General features: G+C 37.3%; 1 protein-coding gene across 1 annotated transcript in view; it reads right to left on the bottom strand.

Moving 5' to 3' along the window:
• CDH18 (cadherin 18) overlaps positions 1 to 7,082 on the bottom strand; it is a 725,976-nt gene extending 718,894 nt beyond the window's left edge. Inside the window, exons 1-2 of the mRNA XM_055554551.1 lie at positions 6,910 to 7,082; positions 556 to 617 (exon numbers count right to left, since the gene is read on the bottom strand). The gene's annotated coding sequence lies outside the window, so the exon portion shown is untranslated. The remainder of the gene's footprint in view (positions 1 to 555; positions 618 to 6,909) is intronic.
• Positions 7,083 to 22,003: the final 14,921 nt, after the last annotated feature.

Below are 22,003 nucleotides of genomic sequence, written 5' to 3'. Positions count from 1 at the left end.
AACAATAATAAAGACTTTAAAAAAATAGAAATACAAAGAAAGAAATATTGAAATTATCAGAATTTCAGGAAGGAATTCTAAGCATGAATTAAAGAACAGATCAGTGAACCTGCATAGAGTGAGCTGCTTTTTCCCTCCGGGCATTTAACCAATGCTTAGGGTGAATCCAGATACTGGGAGTACTACAGTAGGGATGGAGCTAGGAAAGGCCAGTGAAGTTCTGAAAAGTTTTCAGGGCAGCGGAGATTCCCTGAAAACAAACAAAAATTTCCTAGGACAAGGAATTCAGAGAAACAACACTTCCAGGAGGCTGATCCCCTAATAGAGGCATTTATTGAAGTCTTCAGCTGTGGAGGATAAAAAACTAAAAAACCAGAGAGCAGAGTGTTTATAGCAGCAGACTCCCAGTGCCAACATGATCAAACAAGGTCAGAACTTTTACTAGGAGGGAACCTTGTAAGTATTGTTCTCAGTTGAGATTCAGAGGGAAAAAAAAGCACACAAGTATAATTTGAGTTATTACAAAACCAACAACCCAGCCTGTAATCAGCTCACCTTATTGGATTAGAATGGTGTGTCTTCAGCTTACATGTCTATTAGACTTCAGGGAAATAAATCTTCAATAGAAAAAAAAAAAGTATTAGTATTCATGACCTCTAGACTTTTTCAAAACTCCCAAGACTAAGTAAATAAAGAAAAAATAGGAATAGACCTGCATATAATTCTTGATTTCTAAATTATCAGTGATGGACTTTATTCTACTGTGAATAATATATTCAAAATTGTTGAAAGGATGTATATATGAAAAGGGAACTATAGTATACATAAAAAAACTAAATAAAAATTTTTGAACTAAAAAAAAAATGAAAGTAACCTAAATGTCCACTGACAGATGAATGGATAAAGATGCCATTCATATACACAATGGAATATTACTCAGCTATTAAAAGGAATGAAATTGGGTTATATGTAGACATGGATGGAACTACATAGTGTCATATGGAGTGAAGTAAGTCAGAAAGAGAAAAACAAATACTGTATATTACCATATATATGTGGAATCTGGAAAAATGGTACAGATGAAACTATTTGCAAAGCAGAAATAAACACACAGATGTAGAGAACAAATGTATGAACACCAAGGGGGGAAATGGAGATGGGATGAATTGAGAGGGTGGGATTGACATGCATACACTGCTATGCATGGAAGAGAGATAATTAGAGAAGAGCCTGCTGTGTGCAGAGAACCCAACTCAGTACTGTGTGGTGACCTTGATGGGAGGGATTCACTTCACTGTACAGAAGAAACTAGCAAAAAGTGGTAAACAATTTATGCCCCAACAAATAAAATTTTAAAAAAAATTAAGAACTGAGTTGATTATTTAATGACAGACTGGAAATGATAGAAGAATAGAGAACTGGAAAATAGTTCAATAGGAAATATGCAGGTTGAAAAAATAGTAAACATATTGAAAAGAGTGATTTGAGAAGGAGATCTAATATGAGTTATTGGTATTCAAGAAGCAGGGAAAAAGAATGGAAAAAAAAAAAGTAAATAAGAGAAAAAGCCCTAAAATTCCCCAAATTGTTAAAAGATATTAAGGAAGGTAAGTACTCAGAAAACCACACCCAGTCCTATCATATATATTTCTTCAAAGGGATAAAAGGCTATGAAAAAGTACTGGAACAACAGATCAAAAATGTCTTTAAATTGCGGAAAGAAAATAACTGCCAACTTATGCTTTCATTCCCAGCTACATTGTTTTTAATTGTGAAATATAGCTGGGAATGAAAGCATAAGTTGGCAGTTACTCTCTTTCTGCAATTTAAAGACATGTTTGATTAAGATTGAGGAATCCTTCAGGAATATAGATATAGAATATAGATATGTCTTACAAGCATTTTAAAAACTCAAAGACATATCTATATTCCTGAAGGATTCCTCCATCTTAATTTGTAGAGTTCTATTTCGCTGTCCAATTGCTGGTGCTGCTGCTAAGTCGCTTCAGTCATGCCCAACTCTGTGCGACCCCATAGACAGGAGCCCACCAGGCTCCCCCGTCCCTGGGATTCTCCAGGCAAGAACACTGGAGTGGGTTGCCATTTCCTTCTCCAATGCATGAAAGTGAAAAGTGAAAGTGAAGTCACTCAGTTATGTCTGACTCTTCGTGATTCCATGGAGTGCAGCCTACCAGGCTCCTCTGTCCATGGGATTTTCCAGGCAAGAGTACTGGAGTGGGGGTGCCATTGTTCAATTGCACACACACACAAAACAAAAATGGCTGAAAAAAATGACTTTCAACTTCATACAATTATGTATACTGTAATCAATTTGGAGATGTTTTATTTTGTTCCACTGCTTTACTTGTATGTTCTATGTCAATAAAGAACTGCTTAAGATGGATTTGTATTATGCTCCAATGACTAATAAAAGAATAATCCTGAGTTACTCTGTAAATTGCCATTTATACCACAGGCTTTATGGTTTTTTACATATCTATTCTTACATATACTTAAAATTGTTTTATCTGAAGACACAAACTACTGTTGTAATTTTATTCAAAATACATTGTTTATATATTAATTTTAGAGAAACAGGCATTTATGATAGTAAGCTTCATATTTTCTGATACTGTACAGTTACTTTTCACTTCATCTGACCTAGTTTTATCTTTCCATTACATTACACAATTTCTTTATGTAGGTTCTTTATGTAGGTACTAACTTGTTAACTGTAATTCTATTTTATTTCTGCATTAAAGGGAATACTTTCCATTTTCATCTCTAAGGAAAGTTAGAGGAGATAAAAATGTGATTTTTAACAAAGTTTACTCATTTAATTTTTCTATACTTCCAAAAAGGTTTTATTAGATATGCACGGTAAATCATATCTTCTACCAAAATAAATCATTTTATCCCTTATTTTTGAATTTTTTTAAATTTTATTATTCCAGTTAGTAGAACTTCAAAAAATGTGCTACTCAGTGATGAGAACAACAGGTAGCCTTTTATATGGTTTCTTATTTTAACTGTAATGGTTTTAATATTTAAGGCTACTTAGTTAAGAATATAATGTATATTTCTTGCATAAGACAGAGGTTCCTGTTATACTCAGCCACAAACACCACATATGATTCAGAAAAAAATGACCCTTTTAATTCTTAAAATTATTAACCACAGATATTAAGTTGGGCCAATATTATTTTCCTATCTTTCAACTCTAAAATTCTATCATATATCCACTCTCTTTCCAAATTAGAGAATATCCTATGGAATGCCTAGAGTGAGACAATAACTTCAAAGAAAAGGGGAAAATAATTTATATTTTGTGGATAATATTAAATCTCATCAACTATTTAGAGTGAAACATAAAATGCAAATCAACATTTAGACACTTGGAAAGACGTTAATATTTTGCTAAACTTTTCAGTCTTTATCCAGATGTTTGGCAGCTCATAAGGAAAACAAAACACTCTGTGAATAAACATAATCTCAATTACATCAAAATGCCATTTTCCCACTGATTTCCAATTTTCTTTTTAAGAGAGGATATAATCATAGGTTGGGTGATTGTAGAGATTAACAATCCTCGTTTCTAAGAACACACCACTATAGTTCCTTCATTAGGCATTCTGATGCCTATGCTATTGTAACAAAAACGGAATTAAGCAGCAGTGAAAATTTTCCTGTTTTGTTCTTGTTGCTACAGTCATTTTGACATGAACCAAACTAAAGACAATGGTCTACTGAGGACTTATTAACTCTTGAAAAGAATTATTCTTTTAAAAGTTATTTTGTTTTCTGGAGAAAAATTACTATCACCCCTTTTTAATATTTTTTATTCTCATGTAAATATTATACTTATCCAGCTGGGTGTATCAACAGTTTTACTTTAACAATATTTTTCTAGTATCAGGGCAAATTATGACCCACCGGGTAACATCCAGTTTTAGTCATTAATTTCTAATTAAAGTAATAATTATTACACTTCAAATACTGGTAAAATCTTCATAAAAGTATTAAAAGAGGTTACTTTGTATGTATTAGACAATTTTTTTTGTTTTCTGACTAAAAAATTTCTCTCTAATTTTGGAATATGTGGAGGAAATATTGGACTCTTCAGATGTACTTCTCAATAATGAAAATTTTTTTCCAAGAAAAGAGAATCTTAAGTAGGTTTGCAGTTGGGATATAATTTTGAAATTTTGTCTGTTCTTGTAATCCCAAATATTAGTGTAACTTTTTATTTTATAATTTGTTTCCCCGTGTAGTATTTCAGTGATTTTAATCAAGTAAAAAACATATATTCAGTTCCAATTACAATAAACTCTGCCATTAAATTCTAAATTCAATTAGGACCACCTGGCTATATCTATTTTAATTTCTATTTCTTACAGAAGTATACCTTAAGCTTAAAAAAGATTTTCCCTCTGATTACTTTGTTATCATATATACCGACTTTGGTAAAAAGAAAAAAGAAAAACAAAAAATTTTCTCATGTGTTATGTGATGAGTTTTGCTTTGGTGTTTATGTCAGAAATTATCTCATAGCATCTAAAATTAGTTATAATTGCTGTATATTTGGCCTCCATTTTCTGATCCTCTTTCCCCAGCTCTATTTGCTCTCCAACTTTCAAAGGTACTTAATATCTTAATGTGCTTCATGACACACCCTCACTAATGCTTGCTTGGAAATGTCATTTACTTATTAGTATGAATTTTGTATTATACTTTCATATATTTAGAAATAATTACCTACCTAATTATAATTCTAATTGAGGGGAGTAAACATATATTATATGATTATGGCTTTTATATAAATTGAAGTTTTTTTGCCTGTCACAGTAGAGGTGCCATTAAAGACTAAAATTGCAGACTGCTGCAAACACTAGAATTGTTGACCAGATGATTCAGGAAGGATTCACCAGACACTCGTTTTGTGGAATGTGAAAGCTACTCTAATTTAGTAAATTTTGTGCTAGTTTACAAACCTTCCAGAGCACCAACAGATTACAAATTTTAAAAAGGAATTAGTTTACCAATATATCTGGGGGTCTGCAACAGGGCAACTTGAAGAAGATGTAAGAGATTCAGCTATTTCTATCTGCTATTTCTTTCTTCCTGCTAACATTGCACTAGAATCCATACAGCATCAAACCAGGAACATCATTAACTGAAACCATGGAAATACAGGTGATACTGACTGTTTCTAAGTGGGGAATTTTAACCATCAAACCCAGACTGAGAAGTTTCCACAGTTTGATTGGCCCCTGGTATATAGACTCAGCTCCAAGGCCAGCTCTACTTTAGGACACAAATCAGAGTCCTTGGTGGACAGACTATAAGCCAATATGATGGGAGAAGAGCTGATCATCAAAACAGGTGAACTTCCATTTTGTATTGCTAACATTTTATATCAACACCTTTTTTTTTTTATGGTCAGATGGTTTTATTTTATTTTTTTTTATTTTATTTTTAAACTTTACATAATTGTATTAGTTAAAAAAATAGAAGCTGTTAAAATAAAAAACAAATGGAGACCAGACATGAAAATTCCCTAAGCAAGTCAAAACCAGTTTAGTCATACAAGCAAAGCTAAATTCAGTTTACTTCACAAACCTAAATTGAACTGGGTAATTTCTTGCCCATGCCTCTGTAAATCAAGCAAAATCTAAACTATTGCCAAAATCGATAGGTAAGTGTAAGTCGCTCAGTCCTGTCCGACTCTTTGTGACCCCATGGACTATACAGTGCATGGAATTCTCCAGACTAGAATACTGGAGTGGGTAGCCTTTCCCTTCTCCAGGGGATCTTCCCAACCCAGGTCTCCCACATTGCAGGCAGATTCTTTACCAGCTGAGCCACAAGGGAAGCCCACATCAACTGTTGCTGCTGCTAAGTCACTTCAGTCGTGTCTGACTCTGTGCGACCCCAGAGATGGCAGCCCACCAGGCTCCCCCATCCCTGGGATTCTCCAGGCAAGAACACTGGAGTGAGTTGCCATTTCCTTCTCCAATGCATGAAAGTGAAAAAATAAAGTGAAGTCGCTCAGTCGTGTCCGACTCCTAGCGACCCCATGGACTGCAGCCTACCAGGCTCCTCCATCCATGGGATTTCCCAGGCAAGAGTACTGGAGTGGGGTGCCATTGCCTTCTCCAAAAATTGATATGAACTAACCATTATCCAATTCCCTATCATTTGAGAAAATTCTAGTACTATAAACAACTACTGAAGAACATGACCTTCCCATGGTATTAAGTGCTCTAAAACAATATGAAGTGAAGTGTCAGTTACTCATTCGCATCCAACTCTTTGTGACCCCATGGACAGTAGCCTGCCAGACTCCTCTCTCCATGGGATCTCCAGGCAAGAATACTGGAGTGGGTTTGCCATTTCCTTCACCAGGAGATCTTGCAGACTCAGGGATCGAACCCAGGTCTCCAGCAATGCAGGTAGATTCTTTACCATTTGAGCCACCTCGGAATCCCTACTTGAACTTTATTGGTTTGAGCACTCCCTGTTTACAAACTGTATTTTTGGTTTGTGTACAATACATAGTACTAATTTCTACTTCAGTAAATCATCGGTTTTACTTGTCATTTTTGAAATTTTGATACCGTAAATACTGAAACTGTGCAGAAATTTTCTCCAGGTATTATCTGTAGTGTGTGTGAGAGAGACAAAGTTCATAACTGAGCTGGGCATGAGAAATGTACCTGTGGCAATAACAGAAGATATTGAATCTGTGTTCTGTTCCTCCATAAACCTTCCATGTGCCATGATTCCCATGTCCATACCTTCTTCCCTAGCTTCTAAAGAAGTTTCTCAGCAAACTCAATGGATGACTTTGGCAAAGATAATGGTGTCACCCCCCCAACTGGAGATGACAACAAGAAATTCAGTGCCTACCAGGAGCTGGATGAAGATGTGCTGAGCCGAGTGCCGAAGAGCCAGGAATTCCCGCAAGTTAGAAGCTGCGTCAGACTCACGCGAGAACAGGATTGAGATTTCTATAAGCACCTGGGTCTAATGGAGGTTGAGGCTTCCTTTCCAAACCCTCTTTATTCCTTTCACTCACTTTCAGCTTCAGAAGCCAATTTGTGGCTGTTCAGAAACTAGTGAAACCAAAGGTAGAATGAATAGGAGTAGAAGGAGAAGCCATTGGGAAGGCAGTAAAAATGGGGCCGGGTTTGTGAAAACTTCTTTAAATTAGTTGAAAGAACGAATTATATTGTAAATCACCTGTGACTAGAAAAGTAAGAGACAAAATTAATTAAGCCTCCTTACAAAGAGCATTTTTGCATGGTAAGTTGTTTGGTCTTCTGTTCTAGATGAAAGAAAAACATAATATCCTGCATGTGCTTAAAACTGTCTCAACCAGACTGTTACAAAGTAATATTTTCAGGCAAATTCCTACCCAAACTGACCTTTCTGGGAATTCAGTGCCTTAGAAAATATCTTTGAACACACCTCATGTCTATTTTGCTGTATCATGTGTCCATTCAGTACAGACAAGAATTCTTTCTAACAGCCCCTGTCAAATTGTCCGCTTTTAAGCAATGTTCTGAAACATGTCTATCCTTTTAGTCATCTCTGTTTCTGAAATAGCTGATTACAGTGCTCTTCAAACTGACAATTTGCTTGAAATGCTTTCAAATATCCTCTTGAAAAAGAAATCAGACTCATATATCATTGGCCAAAAGGATTTATAAAAGCAACCCTTGTGACTGCATTTTGAAAAGATGAGTGATAATACTTTCAACTGAGATATTTTTTGGAAAAATATACAGTTCCTATACTTAAATACAGAATTTTCATGGCTACCGTAGCAACCAAAAGAACTGAGAGAAAGACAACTTAGAAAAATAAATGTTAGGCATAATTAAATATTACCTTAGAAAAGGAATCAAGTTGAATAAAGCTACTTCAGGTCAGAAGGGGTCCAGTATGCTCTTGGTGAAGCGCAGAGGACAACTATGAATAGCTCTGGAAAGAATGAAGCACTTGGACAAAAAATGTAAATAACACTCAGTTGAGGATGAAAGTAAAGTCTGATGCTGTAAAGAACAAAATTGCATAGGAACCTGTAATGTTAGGTCCATGAATAGAGGTAAATTGGATGAGGGCAAGCAGGAGATGACACCAGTGAACATCGACATTTTAGAAATCAGTGAACTAAAAGGGATGGGAATGGGCAAATTTAATTCAGACGACCATTACATTTACTGCTGTGGGCAAGAATCCCTTAGAAGAAATGGAGTAGCCCTTAACAGTCATCAAAAGAGTCCAAAATGCAGTATTTAGGTGCAAACTTTAAAACGAGAAAATGATCTCACTTTATTTCCAGGGCAAGCCATTTAACATCACAGTAATCCAAGTTGATGCCCAGCCACTGAGGCTGAAGGAGATGAAGTTGAATGGTTCTATGAAGACATACCACAGTTTCTAGAACTAACACCAAAATAAAGATGTCCTTTTCATCATAGGGGTCTGAAATGCAAAAGTAGGAAGACACAGATACCTGGAGTAATAGGCAAGTTTGGTCTTGGAATACAAAATAAAGTAACATAAAGGCTAACAGAGTTTTGCTAAGAGAACACACTGGTCATAGCAAACACCAAGAGATGTCTCTACACAGGAGCATCATAATGTGGTTAATACCGAAATCAGATTGATTATATTCTTTTCAGTCAAAGGTGGAAAAACTCTATACAGTCAGCAAAAACAAAATCAGGAGCTGACTGTGGTTCAGATTATGGACTCCTTATTGCAAAATTCAGACTTAAATTGAAAGAAGTAGGCCATTTTAATTGAAAACTGCTAGACCATTCAGGTATGACCTAAATCAAATCCCTTATGATTATACTGTGGAAGTGACAAATAGATTCAAGGGATTAGTTTGGACAGACAGAATGGCTGAAGAACTATGGATGGAGGTTCCTAACATTGTAAGGAGGCGATGACCAAAACCATCCCAAAGAAAAAAAGATACAAGAAGGCAGAGTGGTTCTCTGAGGAGGCTTTACAAATAGCTGAGAAAGGAAGAGATACAAAAGGCAAGGGGAAAAGGGAAAGCTATATCCAACTTACTGCAGAGTGCTAGAGAATTGCAAGGAGAGATAAGAATGGCTTCTTAAATGAACAATGCAAAGAAATGCAGGAAAACAGAGAGTGGAAAAGACTAGAGATCCCTTCAAGAAATTTGGGGATATCAAGGGAACATTTCATGCAAGCATGGGCTCAATAAAGGACAGAAAATGTAAGGTCCTAACAGAGGCAGAAGAGATTAATAAGAGATACACAGAACTGTACAAAAAAGGTCTTATTGACTGGGATAACCACAATGATGTGGTTTATCCCCTAGAACCAGACATCCTGGAGTGTTAAGTAGGTCTTAGGAAGCATTACTATGAACAACTCTTGTGTTGGTGTTGGAATTCCTGCTGAACAATTTAAAATCCTAAAAGGTGTTGCTGTTAAAGTTCTGCACTCAGTGAACAAATTTGAAAAAACTTAGCAGTGGCCACAGGACTGGAAAAGATAAGTTTTCATTCCAATCCCAAAGAAAGGCAATGGTAAAGAATGTTCAAACTACCATACAATGTGCTATTTAGGTTTGTCATAGCTTTTCTTCCAAAGATCAAGCACCTTTTAATTTCATGGATATGGTCACCATCCAGTGATCTTGGAGTCCAAGAAAATAATATCTGCTACTATGTCCATTTTTTCCCTATCTATTTGCCATGAAGTGATGGGACCGGATGCCATGATCTTATTTTTTTGAATTTGAGTTGTAAGCCAGCTTTTTCACTCTCCTCTTTCACCTTCATTAAAAAGCTCTTGAGTTCCTCTTTGCTTTATGCCATTAGGGTGGTATCATCTGCATATCTCAGGTTGTTGATATTTCTCCTGGCAATCTTGATTTCAGCTTGTAATTCATCCAGCTCAGTATTTTGCATGATGTACTTTGCATATAAGTTAAACAGGCAGAGTAACAATATACAGCTTTGATGTTCCCTTTTCCCAATTTTGAACCAGTCCGTAGTTACGTGTTAAGTTCAAATTGTTGCTTCTGGACCTGCATACAGGTTTCTCAGGAGGCAAGTAATGTGGTCTGGTATTCCCATAGCTTTCAAAATTTTCTACTTTTCCACAGTGTATTCCACACAGTCAAAGGTGTAAGTGTAGTCAATGATGCAGAAGTAGATGTTTTTCTGGAATTCTTTTGCCTTTTCAGTGATCCAAGGGATGTTGGCACTTTGATCTCTGGTTCCTCCACATTTTCTAAACCCGACTTGTACATCTGAAAGTTCTGGGTCCATGTACTGTTGAAGCCTAGCTTGAAGTATTTTGAGCATTACCTTGCCAGTATGTAAAATGCAATTATATAGTAGTATGAAGATTCTTTGGCATTGCCCTTCTTTGAGATTGAAATGAAATCTGAACTTTTCCAGTCCTGTGACCACTGCTGAGTTTTCTAAATTTGCTGGCATATTGAGTGCAACAGTTTAACAACATCATCTTTTAGGATTTGAAATAGCTCAGCTGGAATCCCAACACCTCTACTAGTTTTGTTCCTAGTAATGCTTCCTAAAGCCCACTTGACTTCACACTCCAGAATGTCTGGCTCTAGGTGAGTCACCACACCATTGTAGCTATCCCAGTCATAAAGACCTTTTTTGTACTTTACTTCTGTGTATTTTTGCCACCTCTTCTTAATGTTTTCTTCCAGAGTTAGGTCCTTGTATTTTCTTTTATTGGGCCCATTTTTGCAAGAAATGTTCCCTTGGTATCTCCAATTTTCTTTTAGAGAGCTCTAGTCTTTCCTATTCTAGTGTTTCTTCTGTTTCTTTGCATTTCTCACCACAAGGAGTTCTTATTTCTCCTTGCTATTCTTTGGAATTCTGCATTCAGTTGGGTATGTACTTCCCTTTATCCTTTGCTTTTGGCTTCTCTTACTTTCTCAGCTATTTGTACGGCCTCCTCAGACAACCATTTTCCCTTATTGCATTTCTTTTTCTTTAGGATGATTTTTGTCATCACCTCTTGTACAGTGTTATGAGCCTCTGTCCATAGTTATTCAGGAACTCTGTCTATTCATGGCAAATAGAAGGGGAATAAGAGAAAACAGTGGCAGATTTTATTTTCTTGGGCTCCAAAATCACTGCAGACAGTGACTGCAGCCATGAAATTAAAAGATGCCTGCTGCTTAGAAGAAAAAATATGTCATACCTAGACAGAATATTAAAAAGCAGAGATATCACTTTGGCAACAAAGGTCCACATTGCCAAATTTATGGTTCCAGTAGTCATGTATGGATGTGAGAATTGGATCATAAAGAGAGCTGAGTGCCAAATAACTGGTGCTTTTGAATTGTGGTCCTAGAGAAAACTCTTGAGAGTCCCTTGGACAGCAAGGAGATGAAACCATCAATCCTAAAGAAAATCAACCCTGAATATTCATTGGAAGGACTAATACTGAAGGTGAATTTGGCCAACTGATATAAAGAGCTGACTCACTGGAAAAGACCCTGATGCTGGGAAAAATTGATGGCATAAGACAAGGGGGCAACAGAGGATGAGATATTTAGATAGCATCACTGACTCAGTGGATATGGATTTGATCAAACTCCTCCGGGAGATAGTGGAGGGCAGAGGATCCTGGCATGCTGCAGTCCGTGAGGTCGCCAACAGTTGAACATGAATTAGCGTCTGAACAATAAAAACAACCTCTGTTTTTCTGCCTGAACTCTCAGTTTGCCATCTTTCTTCTCTCTGTTCTTTGTTTCCAGATAAATATTTATAACCCTGGGGGCAAAATAGAATCTCCTGGCTTACCCTGAAATAGACAACACTCTTTTCTCACTCTTAGACCCTAAGACTCAATTTTGTCTCAGCTGAAACCTCAGGCTTGGCTATTTTTAGATACAATTCATATATGTACATATAGTTAAATCTGTAAGTAACACACACACACATATATACATATATATATATACATATATATATATACATATATATATAGTTATTTACTATATGGATTTCCCAGGTGGTGCAGTGGTAAATAATCTGCCTACCAATGCCTGAAACACATATTTGATCCCTGAGATGGTAAAATCCTCTGGAGTAGAAGATGACAACTCACTTTAGTTGTGTCAGACACAACTGAATGACTGAACACGCACAGTATATTATATATATTTCCTAACATTTTATTTACATATTTATGCTTTGTAAGTTATATGTACCCATTTTACACGAATATACAATGTATAGCCAGCAGGTTTGCTATCCTCATGGCTTAGCCATAATGACCTATATGGAACTTCCATGAAATCCATTTCCAGCATACATTGTTGAAATGAATAATTACACAGTATACAACAATCACTTTTTTATGATGAGAAAAAGAATAGTAACTGAGACTAGTACTAAAAAACACTGGAGAGAGTGTAAGGGTGCAGCTTAGAAGTGAATATTCTTTGACTATAGTGTGTTAGTTGCTCAGTCATGTCTGACTCTTTGCGACCCCATGGACCGTAGCACACCAGGCTCCTCTGTCCAGGCAAGAATACTGGAATGGGCTGCCATTCCCTTCTCTTTCCCACCCAGGGATCAAACCCATGTCTCCTGCATTGCAGGCAAATTATTTACCATCTGAGTCACCAGGGAAGACTTTGACTCTAAAGAGTTTCTATTGATAAATTCTCTGGGAGAGACATAATCACTATATTTAAAATAAATACTTTTTTTTAAATTTCCAACTCCAGTAGGCACACTAGTAAGAACAACAAAGGTTTAAGTATGAAAAGCACCTAAATTGATAATGGCTTTACTTTTAAAACAATAGACTTAAATGTAGACACTCTGTGCCCAAAAGCAGTGAAGTGCGATGTGTGTTCCCACTGCTAACAGGCTGCCAGTCTTGGCAAATACCTGCTTGCCAGGGAGCTTTCATCCAAACCTCTCAAGGTGGGCCCACTTGAGTCTGTATACTGCTTTTAAAGGCTAGTATGGATAAAGTTTTGAGTTTCTTTTCTTATCTGTTACTATGATAATTTAGGAAGCAGTTACCTTGGTCTTTTTTGGTTCTGCCTGTTTTTGCAAAACCAGATTGTGTTCTTAAAAGCTTAATTATTCACCTCTTTCTTTGTTCTTTTCCATCTTCAAATAGGTTTTTGAATGATAAAGAAACTTTTTTTGAATTAAAAAAAAAAGACTTTTGGTTAAGTTGTTTTTATAGACACTCAGAAATACAAAGTTGATAGTCATTTGAAAACTAGACAATTGTATTAGAAGATGAAGAAACGTTTTAGTATGTTTCAAAAGGGGAGCATAGTTTGCCACACCAAAATATGCTTCTTTGGCACAAGGCTTATTTTAGGTTGATTATTTTAAGAAAGAACAGATCCAGAATAAGCTCTCAAAATTGAATAGAAGTTAACCTTTTGTAAGAGATATTCAGTCATGAGGAAAATCTTCCCTTATAAGGTTCCCTTCCCCTCCCCCCACCCCTCAAGAACCAGAACAAAAGGATGACTTAACACTAAAGAATCTTATTAGTGAAGAAAGCAACTGATTTAAATCTGCATAAAAACCATAGCCTCCTTTATTGTGCTTCGACTGATTGCCTCCTAAAACTGCCTCCACTCTGCCCACTCTAAGATCTTCCTTGGTATTGAGCTGTGGTGGTGGTTTAGCCTCTAAGTCATATCCCACTTTTTGCAACCCCATGTACTGTAGCCTGCCAGCCTCTTCTGTCTGTGGGATATCCCACGTAAGACTACTGGAGTAGATTGTCATTTCCTTCTCCAGGCAATCTTCCTGACCCAGGGATCAAACCCATATCTCCTGCATTGGCAGGTGGATTCTTTACCACTGAGCCACTAAACAAGCCCCATATTTAAAATAAAAGCTTAGGCAGTTTCAGGGAGGTACTCAGTTTTTCTGTGTCTCCCCTGTGTGTACAGGAGGTATAATGGTTATTAAATATCAGTTGGTTTTTCTCCTATTAATATGCTTTTTATTTAGGGACAATATCAGCCAAGATATCTAGAAAGGCGGAGGGAAACGTATTTTTTCTACCATATAGTTTTACATATGATTAGATAATGTAGATATTTAGGTTGCAATCACCCTAAGTGAGAAAGAGAGGGAGAGAAAGAACATGACAAACATATATGTTATGCTTCAACTTTTTTACTTTTTCCATGTGGGATTACCATACAAATGCCTTTGGAAAACAAAAAAGAAAATGATGTATTTTCCATCACTGAGGCTGAGAATTGCCAGACTTTCATCTCCATGCAACCCACACTTGAATTCTTATTTACCAAAGCATATGATACATGTGGATACATGTACATGTGGATACCTATAGATAGAGGTGCTAATCAGAGCTTCTGAGACAAGAGGGAAGGGGACAGGGCACAATCATTAAAAGAATGATATAGCCATTGAGGATAGGACAAATACTGATTAGAGCTAACTAGGCCCAACATGGCAGAAGATTTGACTTTCTGTTGACCTTGAGTCTCATTATACACTCACTGTAATATATTAGCAAGCTAAGTGATGAACCCACAGGTGCCATGACAGTTCTGGGGCTGAACATAAAATGAAAACCAAAAAGGGCAGTAGCTGGATTCCTGGAAATCCCCACCCCTTTGCCTAAACAGTTGGGTAACCCTCCTACTTGTTAGCCTATGAAATTACCCAGCCCATAAAAACTAACCATTCCCACACCCCCAAGGTCCTCTTACCTTCTGAGAAGGACACATTCTGTCTGTGGAGTGTGAATCTCTCTAAATCAACTCACTTTACCAAGAATTTATTTTGAATTCCTTCTTGTGCAAAGGCAAGGACCCTCAACTGGCTGGTGGCCCTCCCAGGAACTCACTGGAGACCTGGAACATGACCATTCTCTCTCACCCCATCCTCTTACACTTCCACTTCACAAAGGCTACTAGATGATCATAATGTGTGTTTGTAGCCATTTAGCTGGCATTTTGGTGATTATAGCTCAGGGGCTTCATGGTTCAGATGGTAAAAAATCAGCTTGAATGCAAGAGATTGAGTTCAGTCTGGGTGGGGAAGATCCCCTGGAGAAGGGAATGTCAACAGACTCCAGTATTCTTGCCTGGAGAATTCCATGGGCAGAGGAGCCTGGCAGGCTACCACCCATGGGGTTGCAAAGAGTCAGACACAACTGAGTGATTAACATTTTCACTTTCACTTTGGTGATTATACTGAGGCAGGAGGCAGATGGGCCCCTCAAAGGATAAAGTGATTGGAGATTAATTCCCTATGGACCCAAACTCCAAGATGAGAATAGCTGGACAATTAAGGAAGAAGGCTGGGTTCTACCCAGACCACATATTTTTTATCCTCAAAGTCAGAAGACCTCCCTGACCACTCATGTACAGAAAAGCTTGTGGGCCAAAGAGGGATCAATGTCAAGGGATGCTCTACTCAGATGCTTTTTTGGTAAAATCCATCTTGGCTAAGAGAGGCATGCCCACACATGGGAGGATCCTGAGATACCAAATATGGACTCTGAAGCAGGCAAATCAAAATGATTAGCTAAAGGAAACCCAGAAGAAATGTCCATAAAAGAAATGCAAACTGCCAGAGGGTATAACTCAGGGACTCTCCCTCTGTGTCTGCCCATGTACCTAACTACACTTACTGTATTATTTTTCTCTTAATAAATACTTGACTTGCTTCATTACTTTCCGTCTTTGTGGAAACTCTTTTCTGTAAAAGCCAAAGGCCAGGTCCCTTATCACTGACCCCTAGTCTAGTGGGTAGGATCTGGTGCTTTCACTGCCACAACCTGATCTCAGTCTCTGGGTAGGAACCCAAGCCCTACTCAAGACTTTATAGGCTGAGGCCACTTGAGATCAGTACCATTGTAATTACACTTTTGAAAGGGAAAGTGTTGGTCACTCATTTGTATCTGACTCTGAGAACCCATGGGCTATAGCCCATCAGATTTCTCTGTCCATGGGATTTTCCAGGCAAGAATACTGGAGTGGGTTGCCATTTCCTTCTCCAGGGGATCTTCCTGACCCAGGGATTGAACCCAGGTCTCCTGCATTGCAGGCGGATTCTTTACTGTCTGAGCCACCAGTGAAACCCACACTTTTGAAAATATTAAATAGTTTTTCAAGGATTCCTTCAATGACCCTTAAGGATTTGGGCTTTGAATTTGAAAAATAAGACCGATTCCTTTCGCTAATGCTTTTATCAACTTCACAAGCAATAAAGTGGAAGAATAAAGAACAAGAATTGAGAATCTGGAATATTAAAAATGCATTTATACTTTTGAAACTAAACAAGACCTTGTGGGGCCCTCCCAGGTACAAATATTTCCATGTCCCCATTTCTTGTTTGTAGGAAATGAGATTTATTCAACCTCCTAGAACTGTTCTGAGTAAAAAAGGGCAGATTCAAACAGTTGCTACTCAGGAAATTAAGGGAATGAAGAAACTGTGGAAGTGCTACACCCAATATACCAGCAAATGTTGAAAACTCAGCAATGGCCACAGGACTGAAAAAAAGTCAGTTTTCATTCCAATCCCAAAGAAAGGCAATTCCAAACAATGCTCAAGCTACCACCCTATTGCACTCATCTCACACGCTAGTAAAGTAATGCTCAAGATTCTCCAAGCCAGGCTTCAACAATACATGAACCGTGAACTTCCAGATGTTCAAGCTGATTTTAGAAAAGGCAGAGGAACCAGAGATCAAATTGCCAACATCCGCTGGATCATTGAAAAAGCAAGAGTGTTCCAGAAAAACATCTCTTTCTGCTTTATTGACTATGCCAAAGCCTTTGACTGTGTGGATCACAACAAACTGTAGGGAATTCTTCAAGAGATGGGAATACCAGACCACCTGACCTGCCTCTTAAGAAATCTGTATGTGGATCAGGAAGCAACAGTTAGAACTGGACACTGAACAGACTGGCTCCAAATAGGAAAAGGAGTATGTCAAGGCTGTATATTGTCACCATGCTTATTTAACTTATATGCAGAGTATATCATGTGAAATGCCAGGCCAGATGAAGCACAAACTGGAATCAAGATTGCCAGGAGAAATATCAATAACCTCAGATATGCAGATGACACCACCCTTATGGCAGAAAGTGAAGAGGAACCAAAAAGTCTCTTGATGAAAATGAAAGAGGAGAGTGAAAAATTGGGCTTAAACCTCAACATTCAGAAAACAAAGATCATGGCATGTGGTCCCATCACTTCATGGGAAATAGGTGGGGAAACAATGACAGACTTTATTTTTGGGGACTCCAAAATCACTGAAGATAGTGACTACAGCCATGAAATTAAATGATACTTAAATTAAATTAAAATGAAATTTTAAATAAATTAAATTTCATTAAATTAAATGAAATTAAAGGACTCTTCCTCCTTGGAAGGAAATGTATGACCAACCTAGACTGCATATTCCAAAGCAGAGATATTACTTTGCCAACAAAGGTCCGTCTAGTCAAGGGTATGGTTTTTCCAGTAGTTATGTATGGATGTGAGAGTTGGACTATAAAGAAAGCTGAGCGCCAAAGAATTGACGCTTTTGAACTGTGGTGTTGGAGAAGACTTTTGAGAGTCCTTTGGACTCTAGGACATCCAACCAGTCCATCTTAAAGGAGATCAGTGAACACAAGATTAAAGAACACTTCCAAAGCGTGTTCATTATAAGGACTGATGTTGAAGCTGAAACTCCAATACTTTTGACACCTGATGAGAAGAACTGACTCATTGGAAAAGACCCTGATGCTGGGTAATATTGAAGGCAGGAAGAGAAGGGGACAGCAGAGGGTGAGATTGTTGGATGGCATCACCAATTCAATGGACATGAGTTTGAGTAAACTCTGGGAGTTGGTGATGGACAGGGAGGCCTGGCATGCTGCAGCCCATGGGATTGCAAAGAGTCGGACATGACTGAGTGACTGAACTGAACTGAGGACAAGATCAATTTCTCTTACTATCAGAGCAGTAGGGATCATAGTAAATAGAGTATCATAATTATTTCTTACTTTAAAGGAAAAGATGAATACTTGGGCTGCATGTACAGTTATTATCTACTACTGAGTTCTTTCTCTGAAAAGCAAAGAATTCAAATGGTGATTAGGGTCACAGAAATCACCTTAATGAAGGCAATATAGTTAACATAAATTTATACTTAAAACTTTAATAGATGAGCAAACTTTATTCCCTTTATATTTGCTATAATTTTGACTGAACTGTATTTTTGCTTATATTGATATTCATTGACATGGTGGTATATCATCAAACACTGTCATATAATTAGCCGAATCTTGAAGAATTAATACTTCTTTACTGACAAGTTATAACTATAGTACATTAGTAAATACAAAAGTGTAATTGAATATTATTTTTAGCAGCTATTGGGAAGGAAAAGTTTTCCTCTACTCTACTAAATTCTTCTGGTTGGTCTAAGAGCTAAATTGACTTGAGACAGATTACTAGGAAAAAATCAAAGGTTTAAAAACAGATATACGTGGGAGAGACCCAGGGAGACTAACATGTGTATATTAATTGCTCAGTTGTGTCCAACTCTTTGCAACCTCATGGATTCATATGATCTCATGTGGCCATTAGGCTCCTCTGTCAATGGAATTCTCCAGGCAAGAATACTGAATAGTCGGTTATTCCCTTCCCCAGAGGATCTTTCCATTCCCTTCTCCAGGGCATCTTCCCCACCTAAGGATCAAATCTAGGTCTCCCACATTGCAAGCAGATTCTTTACCACCTGAGCCATCAGGGAAGCCCAGCCACCAGGAAGACTAAGTAACTCATTAAAATGACTAACTCCCTTACCTTAAGTATAATCTTCAGCTAAATATGATAGAAAGTATAGGGGGATAGGGGTTTAGGACTTCAAAGAGGAGAGAAGCAATTGACATGATGGTAAACAAATAGTTGGCAAACAAATGTTTGCAGAGCCTGCAGAGACACAAACTGGACTCATCTCTATGTCCTGCTGAGTTTTCTTCACCACATTTACAGTCCAGATTCTTTGTAAGGAACTCTGGTGCTTGCTCTATTAAAGGAATATGTTCTTCCAGGACGTTCCTGAGAAGGCCAAAGCATCTTCTTGAGCTTCTGAGTCTTGATTGTTTTCAGCTTAAAATAATCGGCATGCCAAAGAGATAGATTAGGGTGGCAAATTTTTCTATTCTACATAGTTAGTATTAAAGGCAATAGGAGGATTCTTCATAATGCAAATTATTCGTATTCTCTCTCTCCCGGTACACACATACCCATGTATATATCCTTTTTTGTTGGCTGAAATTTTGATGAGGTAAAATTATACTTGTGGGAAAATTTCAAACTGAATTGTGCTGCAGGTATTGCAAATATTATTTTTAGCCCAATTTGAAAATGTGCCCCTTGACTGAGAGTCCAATGCGATTAGAATCTTTCTATTGATTTCTTTTTATTAAAATTCTCATGCCAAGAAAGCTGTGTTGGCTTAAAATGAGACATAATATAGCCATTGGAGACTTGTTTCTTTCTTGTTCTTGGAGAACTTGTTCTTTTGTTCTTGCAGTAAAGGTGAACACACATGTTTCTAATATGCTAATGATATTTTAACAAATTTTTCATTTTAGTAAACAGTAATAGTTTTAAAGATTTTATTTCATTCTGGGAAATACTGAGTTGAGTTCACCATATTGAAGCATTTAGGAGATAAAATGCTGTCATCTGTTTTCAGTGACAAGATACCACTGTATTTCCATTTATTGAAAGAAGAATTATTATGCATCTTCTCCAATCTGGGACCCTTTTATTTTCAGCCACCAAATTAGCTATTTTTTTTTTAATTGGCTGTGCTATACTGCATATGGGATCTTAGTTCCCTGAAAAGGGATTGAACCCATGCCTCCTGCACTAGAAAACACACTCTTAACCACTGGATCTCCAGGGAATTCCCTTTCTGCTGACATAATAGTCCTTAGTCTTTTTTTTTTTTTTTCTTTCTGTTCTCTGTTTTAAAAAAAATGTGCTTTCAGTTTGCAACTTTATTGAAAGCATTTTGTATTCAAAACATGCAACATTCCTCTCTCCACCTCTGAAACAGAAACAACAAACCACTTCACACTTCAGTCTCTGGCAGAATGATTGCATTCTGATGCCAAGTGTCTGATTTCAGAATTTAGCTGTGATACACAAGGCATGACAATAAAGTAATGAAAATGGCTTTAAGAAATGTAGCTCTAGTAGATCTTGATCAAAGTATTTCAATAAAAGGTATTTCAAAACTGTCATTAGCAATGGCAACCTCATGGATTAGCTAGAAAATAATAAGGTCAATGCAACAGCTTTGTTACATTGCATTTTGCATTGCCCTGCAAAAGTTATTCATGAAACTTCCTTGAAAAAAAAACAGTATGAGAAGTAAGAACTTAAGCTAAAAAATGGCAATAATCATAACATTAATTTCTAAGGGACTATTTAAGAAGAAGTTAGAGCAGACTTCCCTGATGTTTCAGCAGTGAAGAATTCACCTGCAGTGCAGAAGATGTGGGTTCCATCCCTGGGTCAGGGAGATCCCCTGGAGAAGGAAATGACAACCCATGCCAGTATTCTTGCTTGGGAAATTCCATGAACAGAGGAGCCTGGCGGGCTACAGGTCATGGGGTCCCAAAGAGTCAGACATGATGGACTTGACTTAGCAAGTAAACAACAACAGAAGTTAGAGTGGCCAGTCCAGAGAGAAAGTGAGAATACAAAGAAAACACAGGGCAACAGGGAGATAGTAATTGCTCATGGGCTTCATAAGAAGAACTTTGACATAAAAGAGAAACTTTTAAAAAAGAGTTTTCTGAAACTCTTCTGTGTTTTGTGATAGAATCTCAGTTCTTTTCCCTAAAAAGGTTTTTAGTTAACATGTACATTGTTATTGATGGCTGTTTAGAATAGCATTGTCTCATTTTGATTTGTTTTAGCTTGATATTGTTGTTTTTAGTCATTCAGAGGCATTTGTGATTTGTACACGTCTCTATGTGGATGGCTTTCAGCTCCAGATGGCCAAGCTATATTCAGCATATTCAATCAATTTATTATTTGAATCATGAAGAATAGAAGTTTCAGTAGCCATTCTGTTGAATAATCTGTTCTTTAAAAATATCCTTGAGTATTTTTTGGAAATAAAAATATCATCCTGATTTATACTTCCAGCCCAATAATGTAAGAGTCTGTGGTGGTGTTAATCAATCCTTCCTTCCTCTGCTGTCACCCAAGTCATCTATCAAAATATAATTTAAAGGACAAAGAAAAACCACTAGGTCATTGTAAAGTCCTTGTGCAATTAGAGGTTTAAATAAAGTCAGAAGAATCTTCTGCTAAAGAAAGATGTATTTTTAATGAAAATACATTCAGGGATCATTTAAATTCAACATAAGAACAAAGATGTGTATTGAACACCAGCTACTAACAGGTGCTGTGATACAGCGGAGAACAAAACAGATCAAACTCTATTCTCATGGACTTTCCCTTCCAATTACAGGAATTGTAAATAATAAACAAATGTGCAGATGAATATCTTATGAGTTGGATGACGTTATGCGTATAAAGTGGCAAGATACTCAGTAAAGACTGACAATGGAGTTAGTGATGGAATTCAGAGAACTAAAAGAAAGGATTAAGGAAGCCATGCAGGTTTGATCCTTGGGTTGGGAAGATCCCCTGGAGGAGAAAACTGCAAAGTACTAAAGTATGGAAATCCCATAGACAGCAGAGCTTGGCAGGCTACAGTCTGAAGTGAAGTGAAGTGAAAGTCACTCAGTCGTCTCCGACTCTTTGCGACCACATGGACTATACAGTTCATGGAATTCTCTAGGCCAGAATACTAGAGTGGGTAGCCTTTCCCTTCTTCAGGGGATCTTCCCAACCCAGGTATCCCGCACTGCCAGTGGATACTTTACCGCTGAGTCACAAGGGAAGCTCTGGACTACAGTC

This window comes from Bubalus kerabau, chromosome 18, assembly GCF_029407905.1.
Source record: "Bubalus kerabau isolate K-KA32 ecotype Philippines breed swamp buffalo chromosome 18, PCC_UOA_SB_1v2, whole genome shotgun sequence".
Classification (NCBI taxonomy): Eukaryota; Metazoa; Chordata; class Mammalia; order Artiodactyla; family Bovidae; genus Bubalus; species Bubalus kerabau.
The sequence above is the reverse complement of the archived record's forward strand: the minus strand, read 5'-3'. Positions and strand labels throughout refer to the sequence as shown.